A 17,329-nucleotide genomic window follows, 5' to 3' on the forward strand; every position below is an offset into this window, starting at 1 on the left:
TGTATCACTTCCATGTCATGATATTCTCATCATATTAAAAAAATTTTTAACACATTCTAACTTAGAGGGAGGTGCAGAAATGGTGATGTTTTAAATGTGTACCTGTGACAGAATAATACTCTCCTAACACAGAAAAGCTTTGCAATATAATGGTGAAACTTACAAGATAGTTACTGAGTTTATTTCTGCTTTTAATTAAATTCAGTTAAAATATTAACATCCTATTACAATAAGCTAAATAATTAATTTTGAAATAGTTAAAATGAAGTTTAACTTAGATATTAATGAACAGTGCCCAGGAGGACACAGTTGAATGATGTTAGAGAGTCACTCTTTATTTTCTTCTTTCCTCAATCCTATGAAATGGTCATCTCATTGGAGGGACTGTCCAGAGCCTGGACCAGAAAAAAAAATCCAAAACCTCAATGCTGGAGCACTTCTAACTCCCCCTGAGACACCTGGAGCCGTGCAAGAGGGTCTCTGCCCTGCCATCAGCTTCCCCTCCACTCCCAGCCAGCCTGCCTCACTGGGTCCCTATGCGTTCCTGTCAGATGCCCACTGTCAGGAGCTTCCCTTGAGACCAGTAGGCCCTGGTCAGAGCTCTCTACATTCACCTGTAAGGAGACACATAGGGGCTCAGGTTCACTCCCCAAATCCTCCACCACCGCGGGGCAGAGGATAAGAGCTAAGCCCTGGGGCAGCTGGATCTTCTCCTGGGTAAGTAGTTGGCCCAGAGAACATAGTTTTGATTGCTGGTTGAGTGGTGTCCGTAATTTCTTCTGCAAAGACAGTGCATTTTGGTTTTTGGTTGTTTTATTGTTTGGGTGGTTTTTTTTTTTTTTTTGGTCATGCCATGCAGCTTGTGGGATTTCAGTTCCCTGACCAGGGACTGAACCTGAGCCATGATAGTGAAAGCCTGGAATCCTAACCACTAGGCCACCAGGGAACTCCCAGAGATAGTGCTTTAATTTTTTGGCCACACCATATGGCGTGTGGGATATTAGTTCCCTGACCAGAGATTGAACCCGGGCTTTCTGCTTAAGGATGGTAGAGTCTTAACCACTGTGCCACCAGGGAAGTCCTGACAGTGCATGTTGTATATGAGCTTACTTAGGGTTTCCCAGGTGGCACTGGTGCTAAAGAGCTGCCTGCCAATGTAGGAGACATGAGAGACGTGGGTTCAATCCCTGGGTTGGGAAGATCCCCTGGAGGAGGAAATGGCAACCCACCCCAGTATTCTTGCCTGGAGAATCCCTTGGACAGAGGAGCAGGCTATGGCCCATAGGGTAGCAAAGAGTCAGACACGACTGAAGCAACTTAGCACTAGCACTGTGGCCTGAAAGCCTGGTCATCTGGTTCTTCACTTCCTGTCTTAGCTGCCTACCAGGACCCTAAGGGCTCCTGCGAAGCTCTTTCTCTCCAGCAGACACCTTGAACTGCAGGACAGAGATTGCAGGGACCTTGGAGGCCATGAGAAACCCATGGAAGTTGGGGGGGGGGTGCCCAATTCTGCCACTTACCAGCTGGATGACTAAAGACAAGTCACTCAACCAATCTGAGCCTCAGTTTTTCTTCTGTCACCTACCAGCTGTGCCCTTGGAGGAGCCCAGGTAACACAGGCATGTGCTTGGCCCATGGCTGGCCGGTGGTCAGCATTTCCCATTCATTTCATCAGTTCAGTTCAGTTCATTTCAGTCACTCAGTCGTGTCTGACTCTTTGCGACCCCATGGACTGCAGCACGCCTGGACAGCCTTCCCTGTCCATCACCAACTCCTGCAGCTTGCTCAGACTCATGTCCATTGAGTCGATGATGCCATCCAGTCATCTCATCCTCTGTCATCCCCTTTCATTTCATTTCATCTGACCTCCTTATTGATCAGGTGAGGAAACTAAAGCTGAGAGGTGAAACGGCTTGTCCAAAGCACTGTGGTGAGCTAGTGACATGGCGAGGTCAAGCTTCTTGACTCTGAAAGCAGTTCTCCCACCCTCTCTTTTGAGCCTTTTTTACTGCACTGTTGGTAGCTAGGAGAGGAAAAGGCGGTGTTCTTCTGTGGGTGTTCGGTTTTGGCCTCAAGTGGGCACCCTCTGAATTGTTCAGAGTTGCCTGCATTCCAGGTGAGGGAGACTTTAGGTCCATCTGCTCCAAAGTTCATGGTCTCCCGGGCCTGCAGCCTGTGCTCCCACCCCACTAGGCTTCTGAAGGGAGCCCTCCAAGTCCCACCCCATCCGACACCTTGAAGGGGTTCCAGAGCCCCTGCCCACCTCCCTTCTGCCCCCACCTCCCGCCTCCCACCCCAGGAAAATCTAGTCTCCATTTCTGAATAGATCTGGGATCCTTGGAAGCTCCTCCTTATTTCTGTTGAGCAGGGGGTTCGGGATCACAGTGATGTTTGTTCGTTGCTTCCACCCACACCCCCAAACCCCTCCCCACTGACATCTGCTCAGCACTTGCTGATGGGAGGGCGAGGCCAGGCCTGGGAGATGGAGCAGGGCCCAAGGGAGTCACCTGCCTCTCGAAGGGAACGTTCCAGGAGAGGAGGGGGACTTAGTTACAACACCGATGACAGGATGTACTTCAGTGTGTTACTGGGGGCTGAGGGTGGGACCCCAGGGCAGCTTCTGGGGGCCGGTTCTCCTGATTTGAATTCTCAAAGAAGCAAAGGAGTCAACCAAGTAAAGAAAGCCCCTGGTTCAAAGAAGCCACAGGGGGAGACCCATGCCTTTGGGTGAGGAGCCCCACTCTGGACACTTCTCCCCATCTGTAAATGGGATAACAATTCATGCCTACTCTGCCTCCTCTTAGAATGAAAGAGGATACAATGACTAACAATGGAAGCAGGCTGGAAATGCTAAAAAAAAACCACACCAACATTGGTATTAAACAATACATTGCAGCACCAGTGTTTTCGTCTTTCACAAGGCTCTACCCAGTGAGCCCCCAGTTCGCCGTCTCCAGCATGCACCCTCCCTTCCTTGACCTGCTTGCAGATGCATTTCCTGGGTCCCTAATGACAGTCCCTGTGGGGCTCCTGCTGCTGACCCCACCAGGGCAGCCCTCCCCCTTTCCTTCCTCAGCTTTCCCCTGAGTCATTTTAAGTTTCTCGTATAAGGCCTATTAGAATAAAAGCAGGAAGAAAGACAAGCCAGGCTCCTTGGAGACCATCCTGCAGCTCTTAGAAGATTAAAGTCTGTGGAAATGATCCCAGGTGGCTATGGGCACCATGCCCCCTGCACCCTGAGGCTGCCAGCCAGGAAGACCCAACTCTGGGGTGAAGAGCTCTGTTTGAATGTTGGCATTGCCCCATCACCCCTTTTCCATCATTTTAGACTCACAGATGACAAGCTAGCTTCAGATTTCATTTTTCCAAAGAGCCCTTCTGGTCTGGGGCGGGGTGTAGTGAGAAGTGAGCCCCGGGATACCATAACCACAGCCTCCTTTGGTTCAGTGGACCACTTTCAACGACCCAAAAAGCACGCTTACTTTCCAAGGCCTCTGGTTCACTTTATTTTGCTTTCTCTCCTCGCCTGGCCATGCATCACCAAATGTGCTAGTCTCCACTTCTCCCAAAGGCGTTCTCCTTCTGGAGGGCAGGATGGAACCATCTGAGATCTCACTCAGATAAGTGGGGAAGCGTTATCAGAGACCAAGCGGCCTCTCTGGGGGCTCTGGTTGACCCAGGAGCCCCCTCCTCTGCCCCGGGATGGGAGGCCTGCTGAGGGTCCTGGGCTCTGGGTCCAGGATCAAGGGCTCAGCAGAGTTTTTGGAGGGCCTTTCTCTCCCGGGTCAAGGAGGAGTGGGACCACCAGCCACTACTATGAGAGGCTGGAGGCTCGTATACCTATCAGGCACCCTTTCCAAACCTCTTCCTAGGGAAGCCACCTTAAATGCCCATTTTAATCAGATTTCAAATGGCTTTGAAGGTTGAGATGACCACATCTCATTCAGATGTGTGTGACTGTAAAGGAGCGTGGACGTGGGGACTTCCCTGGTGGTCCAGTGGCTAAGACTCCATCCCAGATGCTGCAACTAAGACCTGGCACAGCCAAACAAAAAAAAATAATAATAATACTTTTCTTTAAAAAAGGGGAGTGGACTTGGACGCATGTGAATCAGGGTTGGAGCCAGGAAGTGAATGGCTGGAGCCGACAGTGCTCCAGCTCCTGGGCCGGGGTCAGCCTGATTGTCAGCTGCCTCTCTCGCCAGCTTGGCCACGACCCCCTCCCCATCCTCTCTAGATTCTTCTCTGCTTCTCCTTCCCAAGTACGCACCCCAGGTGCCTGAGCCCCCAGCCCTGAGGACGCCTGGGTCATTCTGCCTGACACCCAGCAGAGGCATCCCGGGGTGTTGCTCTGTGTCCGGGCTTCCCCGGGGTGCTGGGACACAGCAGACGCCTAGGAGAGCCCAGGCTGCTCCATCATGTGCAAAAGACAGACCCTGAACACATCCAAGCTTCTGGCCTTGATTCCCAAGCGAGGAGTTAACAGGGGCCATGAAACAGGTCAGGAAGGGCCTTTCTGGGAAGGGGACATTTAAGCTGGGACCTGAATGTCAAGGTGAGGGTAGGGATCTCCCAGAGAGAGCCCCTGAAGTGGGGATGCGTGGGCTTTCAAGAAAAAGGGAGTGATCAAAGGTAACCTCTAGATCTTTGACCTGAGCAAGCAGATGAACAGGAGGGATGTTTTCTGGGGAAAAAAAAAGCAGAGGGAGGAGTGAGTTTATGGGAGGAAATCAAGAGTTCAGGTCTGACCACTGTAAACCTGCTATGTCACTTAGACATGGATCTGGAGTGTCATGTGGGCAGGTAGAAACGTGAGCTCGGATTCTTGGGGAGAGCTCGAGTGTGGGAGACCATGATGGACCAGTGTCTAAGGTCTGGGAGCTGGAGGAGATTGCTGAATTGTGCCCAGGTCTTAGAATTTATCATAAAGGAGACTGAGTGACCACACGGAGGCTGATGCCATTGAAAGATACTTTAATGTACTCACAGCTCCCCTAGAAACAGGAGGATGGCATGCCAGGCAGGGTCACAGGGGAGCACCAGGGCTGGTGGGTCAGAGGCAGAAAAAAGCAAGGGGAGGGCCTAGGCCGCAGCCTTCACTGGCGTTTCCGCAGACAAGGCAAGGCCAGGCACCGAGAACAGCTGGGGCCTGGAGAGCTTGAATAATTTGGGACGGGGTGGGAGGACTCGGGGTACAGGGGAGATCTCTAGCTGTAGGCACTGGGCCTGGGTGCCGAAGTGGTAGGGGAGGGGAGACCAAGGGGGCGGCTGGGGATGTGGACGCAGGCTGGGCTGGAGGGTTTGTAATAAGATTTCCACACTCCTTGCAGAGCTGGGTTGCAGGGGAGATGTGAACAACTTTGGAGGTAAGTCTGCCGCTTGGATTTGTGGATGCCACAAACAAGTGACTCCACCAGGAAAGTCAACTGGGGCCACACAGAGGGTGGGTTTTTAAAGGGGACCCCATTGAAGCCAGGTGACCGGCAATTAGATGAGATTTGCAGAACACCGAGCAGGGTCAGCAGAGGTGAAGGAGTCAAGGGCTCCTCCTTTGGGGATTTGAGTTGACAGATTCTTTAGGAAATTGAGGCTTGAACGTGGAGTCTGGGAGGGAGCTAGACTGCAGCCTGAAGGCTGGTGGGAGCAGGGAGAAGAAAGGGGGCTCTCCTGTCCCTCCTGGGCTCATTCCCTCTACCACCCCCCACCCAGTGTCCAAGTGCTAGTTCTCTGAAGTCATGTGGGGCAATAGAGCCAAAGTCTGCACTCCAGGGCTTTGGAGTCTTCACGCTGCCCTTTATTTGTCCTCCTTTGCAGGTATCATGCCCTCCACCTGTTGCACACTGACTTCTTTCTGGAAAACTCCTACTCATCCATCAAGACACAGCCCAAGTATCACCCCCTCCAGGAAGTCTTCCAGTACTGGCCATTCACAGTTGATTAACTCCTTGGAGCTCCCACAGCAGCCACTTGGGCTTCTCTCTGGGTTTCTATTATTCTATACTTGCCTCCCCTTCTCTTGCCCTCAGGCTGGGGAAATTACTTCCTGCATGCTAAGTTGCTTCAGTTGTGTCTGACTCTTTGCGACTCTATGGGCTATAGCCTGCCAGGCTCCTCTGTCCATGAGATTCTCCTGGCAAAAATACTGGAGTGGGTTGTCATGCCCTCCTTCAGGGGATCTTCCCGACCCAGGGATCGAACCCGTGTCTCTTACATCTCCTGCATTGGCAGGTGGGTTCTTAACCACTAGCGCCACCTGGGACTTCCCTAATTGCTTCCTAGGTGGCCCAAAGGAGATCACGTGTCCCGCCCTTAGTCCATTTAGGGGCCTCAGGCCCCCTTGAGAACAAGGTAAACAAAGAGCGAGTTAAGCTGTCCCAGCCCCTCCCGATTGCAGTGTGTTTCTAAGCATTTTAGGTAGAAGGAGGAGGTTGTCACTATAGGAGGGGATCTTGACAATTAGAAACACAGCAAACGCTGAGATCCCCATGGACAGGCGGGGGATACTTCTTTAGTAAAACCTCCCGTCTGCAGCGTCAGGCAAGATGGTGACAAGAAGGCCTTTTCATGACTGCATGAGTCTTAGAGAAGATGCTTCCTGATCTTTTGTTTTACAGATGGGGAGGATGAGAGGTGGGAGGGGCCTGACCAGGTCATCGGGCAGTGCCCTTCCTCCCAGTGCTGGGGATGGGCTTGACTCAGAGCTTGGAAATGGCACGTCGTGGCCCACAGTGGCTTACTGACAGCAGCTCAAATTTACAGAGCAGCTAGTGGGAACCCTGGCCCTTAACACTGGGGGTGGAGGAGGGGCAGCTCTGAGTGTCAGCTGGTCACCCTGCGGTCCAGACAGGCCCAACCCCGTCTGACCCCCCTGTTGGCTTGGGCAGTGGGAGATGGTGCCCCAAGGCGCCCCCTGCTGGAGGAGCAGTTGAAGGACTAGGCCTCCAGAGCCGGCAGGACACAATCTTGCCACTCTCATCGGCTTCCAGCCCCGCCTGCGTGGATTCCAAGTTCCAGGTGTGCGAGGGGATGTAAGAGATTATCCTGGAAGAGACTTCACTGGTCTCCGCGACAGAGTAGGGCTCTCCAGGAGGGTGTCAGCACCCAAGCTGGGAGAAGTAAAACTTGTACCATGAGCAAGGATGCAGGTGTGGCAGTAGCAGTCCTGGTGGGAGAGGACAGCCAATGGGTGGGGCTGAAATACCCTGCAGGGGCCAACACACAGGGCCTGGAGGCCAGAGTCCAGGCAGGAAGGCCAGGCCCCTGCTCCTCCACTGCACACTGTGCGTCCCTCACAGAGTCCTGCCGGGAGATGTGGCCTCTCCTCCCAGCCCCCCTCTGGTTGGTCAGGAACCCAGCCCTCACCTGCCAGTCTGGGCCTCTGGGTTCTCCCATCCAGGAGCTGGAGCCTGTCCTGGGCACAGACTGGAAGGAGCACGTGGCAACCCAGGATCAGGAAGACGCAGGGCACTGTGGAACCTGCACCTCCTTCAGAGAGATGAGCAGACAGCTGTTCTATGGCATCTTTAGAGAGAGGAAGGGGTACCGCCCAGAGACAGGGCTGGAGGTGGAAGCAGAAGGCGTCCCTGTCTGCCCAGCTCCTTGCGCTTCCCAGCCCCCCAGGCAGGGTTCCTGGTGAGCTGGTGACACATGACAGAGGCTCCAGTGGGGCGTGTCCATCGTGTGAGGAGACACAGCAGTGATTTTCCGCTTATCAAGGACCTTGGGTCCCCTTGGGTCATCTCCGATTTTGTGAGAAGCCTGGTCTCCCTGGCTCTAGCAAGAAGGATGTCACCACGAGCGAAGATGCAGGAGAAAGGAAGGCAGCGCCGGTCTGCTTCTGGACGGATCATTCATGATACGCATGGTCCAAAGGGTGAGCCTCAGACTCCAGACTTGAGCCCACCCTGCTTCTGGAACCCCATCATCCCCCATGGACAGTAGAGTTACACACATCCCTTGTCCCCTAAAGATGCAGAAGAATAGAGAGTAAAAAGTGACTGTCATCCTTCCCCTGCCCCAGCCTCCCAGGTCCCCTCTCTGTGTTATTGTGGTTGCTCAGTCACTAAGTTGTGTCCAACTCGTTGCGACCCCATGGACTGCAGCACACCAGGCCTCCCTATCACTCACTATCTCCTGGAGTTTGCCCAAGTTCCTGTCCATTGAATCGGTGATGCTATCCAACCAACCCCTTCTCTGTAGGTAGCCATGTTTCCAGTCCTGATGTGTATTTCCAGAGATGGTCCAGGCAGCTCCAGTTGCTTGTGTGGACAGGAATATTTTCCAACCCCTTCTGTTTGTGTACATTTGTCCACAAAGGGCAGCACACTCCTTCTGACCATGAATCTGTGCTAACTTTTTCTACTGATTTGACTTTAGTGATCAGTCCACAGCAGTATGTTAATGAGCTCCTGCATAAAGTCAGGCACTTAACTGGTTTCCCCAGTCTGGTTTTCCCTCCCTGAAGCCACAGTTGTGTCTGATACTAACTAAAATGATGTGTCACATACTAACAGTGGTTAATTCAGAGTAATGCCGGCGTGTGATGTCATCATTTTCCTAAGAGAATTTTTCTCTGTTTGTTAAATTTTCCCAAATTAAAATGAGGCCCAGAGCCCAGGGTCCAAAGGACCCCAGCGTTTGGGAGATAGACTTCCCTGGTGGCTCAGTGGTAAAGAATCCGCCTACAAATGCAGAGGACACAGGAGACCCAGGTTTGATCCCTGGGTCGGGAAGATTCCCCTGGAGAAGGAAATGGCAACTTACTCCAGTATTCTTGTTGGAGGGTCCCATGGACAGAGGAGCCTGGTGGGCTACTGTCCTTGGGGTCACAGGACTCAGACACAACTTAGCGGCTAGACAGCAACAGAGCCCAGAGCAGTCATGCCAGCCTTGGTTTGTCTGGGGCTTGATGGGGCCATTGTCGTTCATGTTGGCAAAGGAACAGTTGAAGAGGAAGGGGTGCTAAGGATAAGGAAGGGGGCAGAGAGTGTGAGAGAGTCAGAGCGAGAGAGGAGGGGGAGAGGGAAAGGGGTCCCTTCTCCAGGGTTGGGCCGGGGCCCTTAGGGAGAGTCTCCTTGAGGATAAACCATCACTTCTTCCCAGGTTACAAACCAGGCAGCTTTTCCTGCTCAAGCTTTCAGAGAGAAGCAGACACGAATTAGCGACTAGGCACACATACAGAAAAAGTCCATCTTGGCCCATATGTTCACCTCACTCCAGGGAATTCTCTGGAATGGAGAAAGAACCCAAGTGGCATTTGTTTGCAATGCAAAGCAGCAGAAGAGAAGCCCCATCAGCTGGAAAGTGTCCGAGCCCCAGTGAGCGGCCCCCTCCCGCAGCCGCGGCGCCTCTTATTAACACAGAGGTAATGACATTAGGCCTCCTGATTAAGTCAGCAGCCCTGGGCCCTGCCACCCCTCATCCCAGAGTTACAGCCTCATTTTTCAATTATATTTTAATTTGAACATCTACAGAGAAAGCCTGGCGAACACAGGAGTCCCAGAGGAGAGCTGGGCGTGGTTTAGCCTGTCTTTCCCTCTCCCTGGAGTGGAGAAAGCACATTTCCCAGCTCTGGGATCTGGGTCCTCTTCCCAGATCCCGAACCTCAGATTTGAGAAAGAATTCTTCTAGCCCCATCAGAGTTCCATCCGTTGTCCTCAGTCATGACATAGGAAATGTTCAAGCCAAGAGGATTCCTCAGAGATCAAAACCAGCCTTTTCACTGACAAGTGGGGAAACGGAATTTCCAAAGGGCCCGGACTTGCTTGGAACCCAGCCAGACCCAACTCAAAGACTCTAGATTTCTAAACCGGAATCCAAAGGAGCAAGCACCTCAGATGGATGTTGGTGTCTCTGTAGAGCCATCTTGCTGCCGTGATAAATGGAGGGGCCTCTGCCACCCAAGGGTGCACCGATTGGGGGTCCAAGAGCTCGTGCTGGTCAAGCACCTTATGGCCTCCTGGGTACCTGTCTGCAGTTCCCAGGGCCGCCACCAGGTGGCCCCAGGCACCGCCAACCAGCACTTCAGGGTCCAGTCAGTTTCCACCCACAGGGACTGGAAGAGTGCAGTGCTGGGTGTTGGGCTCCATCCTCCCCTCTCCTTGTAAACTGAATTGGCCGAACACTGAAAGTTCAGGTCCCAAATTTTCAGCAGGTGCAGAAGCACAGGGACTGGAGGGAAAGGCCTGCTCAGGTGTCCTGAGCATGTCGCCCCTTATCTCTGAGTCTCCCTTACTCTTCCTTACTCACCTGTGAACAGGTGTGTAATAGCCTCCTGCCTCACAGAGTTATTATCACAATACTGGGTGTGGAGCCCCGTGGGAATGGCAGCCCCAAGGTTCCCAAAGCCAGACCAGAGTCACATCCTCTGGGAGACTGCTGACAAGCACAGCCCGGGAGCCAGAGTCAGAAGCAGAGGGTCTAGAGCAGGCAGATCCATCGGTGAGGGTCCTCCCGGCTAGCAGGCGAGCAGGTGGAGGGGAGTGCGTCTCGACACAGAATGTTCACGAGGGCGGGGTCCTGACCCTCAGCCCTGGCCCAGAGCTCTCCCCCTGCACCAGAGCTGTCTTCATCCAGGGCAAAAGAAAGGTCACCAAGACACCTTGCACCACCCCGCTGCCGCACTCAGTCTGGCGGGAGGCAGACCATGTAAACTGTTACAGCCCTGCCTGGGAGGTGATGATCTCGCAGTGGGATAGGACATCTGCTGGGGTGCTGAGAATCCACTGTGAGGTGCTGAGCAAGGCAACGGCTTCCAACCACTTCCAGAGCCCGGCGCTTGTCCATGATGCACTCAACAAATGAAAGCAGATTTCAAGCTATTCCCATACAAACATCACTCTCATGCAAGGCGGGCTTTCCAGAATGTTCTGGGGGTAGATGTAGCATGACCCTGCAGAGAACTCAGCCCCAAAACCTTAGGCATATGTTCTGCTGAGATGCCTTGGGGCAGTGGATAAGATGGGGAGTCTTTGTGCTTTGAACATTATCCTCACCAGAAGAGTGGTTTAGAATTGACGTTTGGCAGAGGGGACTCTTGAGCTGGGTCTTCGAGGAAGTGAGAGCACGTGTGAAAGGGACAGAAGACTGCCAAAGCCTGATGAGGCCACAAACATCTGGATAAGGCTGGAGAGAAGGGAGTAGAAGGTGGGCAATGGGTGGGGTAGTCTCACGGGGGCTAGACCTGGAAGGGCTCCTAAGTCAGGCTGATCTGTTCAGAGTTTACACAGAAATCCACAAGGACCTCTGAAGGCTTCTCACCTCCTTGAGGGCATGGACTGGGGGACAGGGAGACCAGATGGCAGAAGCAGCAGGGGGACAGAGCAGTGGAAGTGACAGTAGAGATGGGAGGCAGGGCCAGATACTGGAGACGTTTAGGTTGTCGGATCTACGGGACGTGGGTCCACAGCAGCAACGGACAGGCCGAGGACTGCAGAAAAACCAGGGTGGCCAGAGGGAAGGGGAAGGGAACAGGGGGCAGAGTGCCCGGCAGCTGATGGCATCTGGGTGTGAGAGGCCCTGAGAGCTTGTACCTACGTGAACCTGGCTTCAGGACAGCCCCTTGGGAAGATGGATCTGGAGCAGAGGGAGGAGGAAGGATTGGCAAGAGGATCCAGAGAAAGGGTAGGGAGTCAATGTTCAGGGAAAATTCCCTCTGCAGAGGCGCGCAGAGCAGATGGACAAGGATGCGGAGGTGAGTACACAGCCAGGACTGCAGGGGACACAGATGGAATTCCAAGGGAGAGAAACCAAGGGCAGACTCACAGAAACTTCCAGGGCCCCATAGGGGTCTGCAGAGGATTCACTCAAGAATAATTGGGACCAACCCACTGTATGATCATATGCAAATCCCTTCGTGTCTCTCATCCTTATTTTCCTTATTTATGTAGTAAGTAAAAGGATGGATGAGGTAAGGTCCTGAGAGTGTGGACCTTCCTGAGTTGTCTAAGTAGAGTATATTTCTACTTCTTAAGGAAAATATCCACTAGCAAGAATGATGGGGATGTCTACACGGCAAATAGGCCACTTCTGGACATGCCCTCTGAACTGTCATAGAAGTCTATTTTGTGTAATAGAGGACTGCTATGTACAGTTGCACAGGCTACGCGGGGGCTAGACCTGGAAGGGCTCCTATGTACAGTTGCACAGGCTACGCACTGCACAACTCCAGGCACTGCCATCTCTTTAGACTAGATCATGAGGGAGGCATGCAAAGCAGCCACTCTACTGAGAGCATCCTGGCTGTTCCATGGACATGCCTCACATAGAGCAGCTGCAGTGCCTACCCTTGGGAGCCTGGAAACTATTCTCTAAAGTGATTGGAGAGACTGGGAAAGGCCATCTATCAGGAAAGTGAGGACCTGAGTTCAAGGCTGACCTGCTGTGTTAAATGGCAAGGCCTTCCCCTTTCTGGGCCTCTGTTTCTCTGTAAAGTACCTGGGACAAGTGGGTATTCGAGGCCTCATCCAGTTTGTGTTCCTATCGCCAGAGTTCACTTTTCTCTGTGGAGCTTGCAGCAGCCCCCACATGGCTGATGCAGAGGTCATGACCCCTGCCAGGGTCCCTGTCAGACTCCAGCACTGAGGGGGCCACATGGCCTCTCCCAGCCCCTCCCTGCTAGTCCTGGAAGCTGAGACTTTTCCATGGGCCTGCATGCTGCAGAGCAGACCCTATGCTGGGCCCAGTCCAACCCACCTGCTCCCAGGAGCCCCAGGAACTCACTTCAGCATCAGTGGCTTCATCCTAACTGTAGCCATGACCCAGGGCTTCATGACTGCCTTGTCTGCCAGGCCAGCATTAAATGTCCGGGCTAAGTAGTTGATCACGAAGCACATGACAGCTGGGCAGTTTTTGTTTAAACCATCAGTATAGCCTTTACATCCCATGAGTAAAACCTCTGGATTTGCTGCTGAGAAAAGCAAACAGGACCTTCCTCTTGCGGACCCTCTAGCCCACGGATGGGGTTGGTGAGAGTCACTGCTTTGCAGAAATCCAGCCTCATTACAAAGCACCACTTAATATAATGCGTAGCACGCGCGCATACTTTACAGTCCCTAGAGCTCTTTCCACGCTCATGAGGTCACTCGACAAACACCAAGTCCCTTTCTGGGTTAGCTCACAGGGGCCATGGACATGAACCCACAATCCTCAAAATTATTCACAGTGCACCTACCTGCCTCAGAGCTCATTTGAGTCTCATGAACAATGAGCTTGGAATTATTTTCAGCCCCATTTTGCAGAGATGGAAACTGAAGACAGGAAGACTGAGGGACTTATCCAAGTGCTCAGGGCTAGGTCTTGAACAGAGGCAGCAAAGTCTAACCCTCGGGTTCTTTGCTCCACCCCAGGTGTCGGGATCTGGGTCCAGCACCTTCCCTTTCTTGGCCTCAGTTTCCCTGGGTGTCCAGTGACAGGGAACCTGGAGTGATAACACAGCTGTGATGTCACAGATCCTTTGATCCTGTATCTGCTGTGGGTTTGACAAGCAAAAGAGTTAGCTTCCAAGATCAAGTTGGCAGACCAAGAGCTCTAAATCAGAACTGACTCTGCCTGGCAAGCCAACCGGGCCAGCAGGTGTTCAGGCCAAGACTGAAACACGCACAACTCACTTTATAAACTATAAACATCCTGCAATCTGAGTTCCAGCTGTCCACCACCCTGCCTGTGAGCTGACGTCCGCCGGCCCTGACCCAAGTTTCAGCCCCGAAGCTGGCGTTTCATTTCTCCCCACAGTGTCTCACATTGTAAATCAGATGCTGGGCTGTGGAGGAGAGCGGGGAGACTGTCAGAGGCCAGACCTGGCCACGCTATGCTCAGGGTGGCAGTGGCAGAACCTGCAGAGGGTGAAGGAGAAACAGCGGGCCTGCTCACAGCGCTGGAGCTCGAGGCTCCTGTGCACCTGGTCTCTGCCCACGAGGCCTCCGTGCAGGGCGCCAGAGTGAGAGCAGTGCGTGGAGTTAGAAGCAGCCCATTGATAAACCATCATAGAAAAGGAAATATTTTTTTTTTAAAGGAAAAGGGACTTCCCTGGTGGTCCAGTGTCTAAGATGTTGCACTCTCAATGCAGGGGACCCAGTATCAATTCCTGGTCAGTGAACTAGACCCCACAAGCTGTAACTAAAGATCACATATGCCTCAACTAAGACCCGTGTGTGCGTGCTAAGTTGCTGCAGTTGTGTCTGACTCTGTGACCCTAGGGACTCTAGCCCACCAGGCTCCTCTGTCCATGGGATGCTCCAGGCAAGAATACTGGAGTGGGTTGCCATTTCCTTCTCCAGGGGATCTTCCCAACCCAGGGATCAAACCCACGTCTCTTATGTCTCCTGCATTGGCAGGTGGGTTCGTTACCGCTAGCACTAACTGGGAAGCCCAACTAAGACCCAGCACAGTCAAATTTAAAAAAAAAAAAGGAATGTACACATATATGTATGTATATAACCGAATCAGGAGAAGGAACTGGCAACCCACTCCAGTATTCTTGCCGGGAGAATCCCATGGACAGAGGAGTCTGAACGGTTAGAGTCCATGGGGTCAAAAAAAGTCGGACACGACTGAGTGACTAGCACAAAATAATCGAATCACTGTGCTGTACAACAGTAATTAACACAACATTGTAAATCAACTATACTTTGGTATAAAAAATTTTGTGAAAGCAAGTTCAACTTGCTCATCAAAGATTATTTGCAAAAAAGTAAAAAATAAAAGTAAAATAAAAAATAAAGCAATTCAGAAACTTTTAAACTTTGTACAATAAAGTAAAAGCTAAGAACAAACAAGAAGCAGCCTCTGCCTAATGATTTCCATGTGCCCATTCAGAGCCACGCCCACTCTCCCCGCCATTCTATGTCCCCAGGGGAATCGCTGGGTGTGTTTCAATGACACTTCGCCTCTGCTTCTCAGGGACGCCCCACAGGAGCAGGCATGATCAGGGGTGCCAGACAGTGAGGCTGGGTGTTCCTTCTTCTGGCTCTTTCCTGCAAAGAGGGCAGCATGAGTCAAGCCATTCTTTTCTATAGCTTCTTCCCATGTTGTGGTAACTGCTTCTTCTCCTTGCCCCTTAGGCTCCCAGCTGTGGCCAGCCAGAGACCCTGCACCACCCTGGTTGATTTCCCTTAGCCCTGCCCACAGCTTTGTAAATGTCCCCTCTATTAAACTCACAATCTCTTCCACATATGCTACATATGCTATGGGATTTCTACCAGGAGGCTCACAGATACCACCATTTACTGCACGTCGTAAAATCTAGGGACATCAGCTTTAAGATGCACAGTTATTTCTATGTCCCACTAAGAAAAAATAAACCTCTGTCACAATGATGACACAAAGGAGACCCATAAATTATGCCTCTTCCTTGTCATCTTAAAACATTTTTATTTCATATTTATTGAAATAACTGTTTTAGACTGATTTAGACCTACAGCTTTTTTTTAATCATGTGTCACCCTTGTGCATACATTAAAAGGAAAATGTAAGCAAAATAAATTCATCAAGACGTTTGCAGAACTTCTCCACACCCAGAGCCCACCTTTGCCTCAGAGTCATGACGTCTGTGTTTGTCCACGTGGTGTGACTCAGGGTCATCATGGTCACTGGTGATGCAGCACTTCTTAGAGGCGTGCTCCACTATTGTCCCAAACCACTGCCTGCAATATGCAAATTTTCATGTGCATGTGTGAGCAATGGAATCTACATTATGATTTACACCTGTTAGCATCAACTGTACATTTGTAAACGGTGCACTTACCCAACTTGATCTATACATTCAATGAAATGCCAGTAAAAATCCCAGCAAGTTGTTATTTGGAAATCACCAAACTGGTTCTGAAGTTTATTTGGAAAGATAAAAGACCCAGAACAGCCAACATAACACTTAATAAGAACAAAGTCAGAGGACTGACATTACTCAACTTTAAGACTTACTATAAACCTACTGCAATCAAGACAGTGTAGTATTGATGGAAAAATACACAAGTAGATCAAAGGAACAGAAAAAAGAACCCAGGAAACAGACCCATACATGTATAGTCAAATGATCTTCAACAAAAGAGGAAAGGTGATAAAATGGAGAAAGGATGGTCTCTTCAATACATGATGATAGAATAACTATACATCCACATACCAAAAACAAAACAAAACAAAAAATACAAAAGGATCTAGATAATGACCTTATGCTTTTCATAAAAATGAACTCACACAGGATCATAGACTTAATGTAAAACACAAGACCATGAGACTTCTAGAAGACAACATGTGATCTTGGGTTTGGGGATGAGTTTACAGATACATCACTAAAAGCACAATCCATGAAAGAAAAATCAATAACTTGCACTTCATTAAAATGAAAACTTTTGCTCTGTTAAAAACACTCTTAAGAGAATGAAAAGTAAACTACACACTGGTAGACAATATTTGCAAAACATATCTGATAAAGGACTAATATATGTAATACATAAAGAGCTTAACAATAAGAACAAAACAACCCAATTTAAAAATGGGCAAAAATCTGAATAGACATCTCTCCAAAGAAGAGAAACAGATAGCAAAGAAGCATATGAAAAGATGTTCAACATCATATGCCATTAGGAAATGCAACTTAAAACAACGAGATACCACTACACACCTATGAGAATGGCCCAAGTCTGGGACACTGACATCAAACGCTGACAACGATGTGAAGCAACAGGAACTCTCATTCCAGGTGGGAATGCAAATGGTATAGTTACTTTGGAAGACAGCTTGGTGGTTTCTTACAAACCTAAAGATCTTCTTACCATACAATTAAGTGTTCTCACTCCTTGGTGTTTATCCAAAGGAGATGAAAATATATGCTCACACAACAACCCACGCACAAATGTTTATAGCAATTTCATTCCTGATTCACTGAAACTGGAAGCAACCAAGATGTCCTTCAAAAGCAGAAGGGATAAATAAACTGCAGTACATCCAAAAATGACTTATTATTCAGTAATAAAAAGAAATGAACTTTTTGTTGGCTCTCTGACCTCTGTCAGCACCCCCAGGTGACCGCGCCTGGACTGATCTGCTGGAGAAGAGGCAACCGCGTGTGGCAGAGATGAGTCATCCTTTTGAGGCCAGTTCAGACCTCCAGACAAACCTCTGGAAATCAGCCAAGACTGGCCCAATCAACAGAACAGCCCTGCCAAATAAAGACTTGGGAGAAATAATAGTGGTTGGCTTAAGCTCCTAACATTTAGATTTTTTTATGTAGTCATAGCTAACAAACTTAGGTATATTTGCTTTCTCTCATATTTGCTATTGGTTTTCTTTGCATGGTTATGTTTATAAACAACTGGGTAACCTGCTGTTTTTC

This window comes from Giraffa tippelskirchi, chromosome 12 (genome assembly GCF_054371585.1).
Source record: "Giraffa tippelskirchi isolate mGirTip1 chromosome 12, T2T-mGirTip1v1.2.pri, whole genome shotgun sequence".
Lineage (NCBI taxonomy): Eukaryota > Metazoa > Chordata > Mammalia > Artiodactyla > Giraffidae > Giraffa > Giraffa tippelskirchi.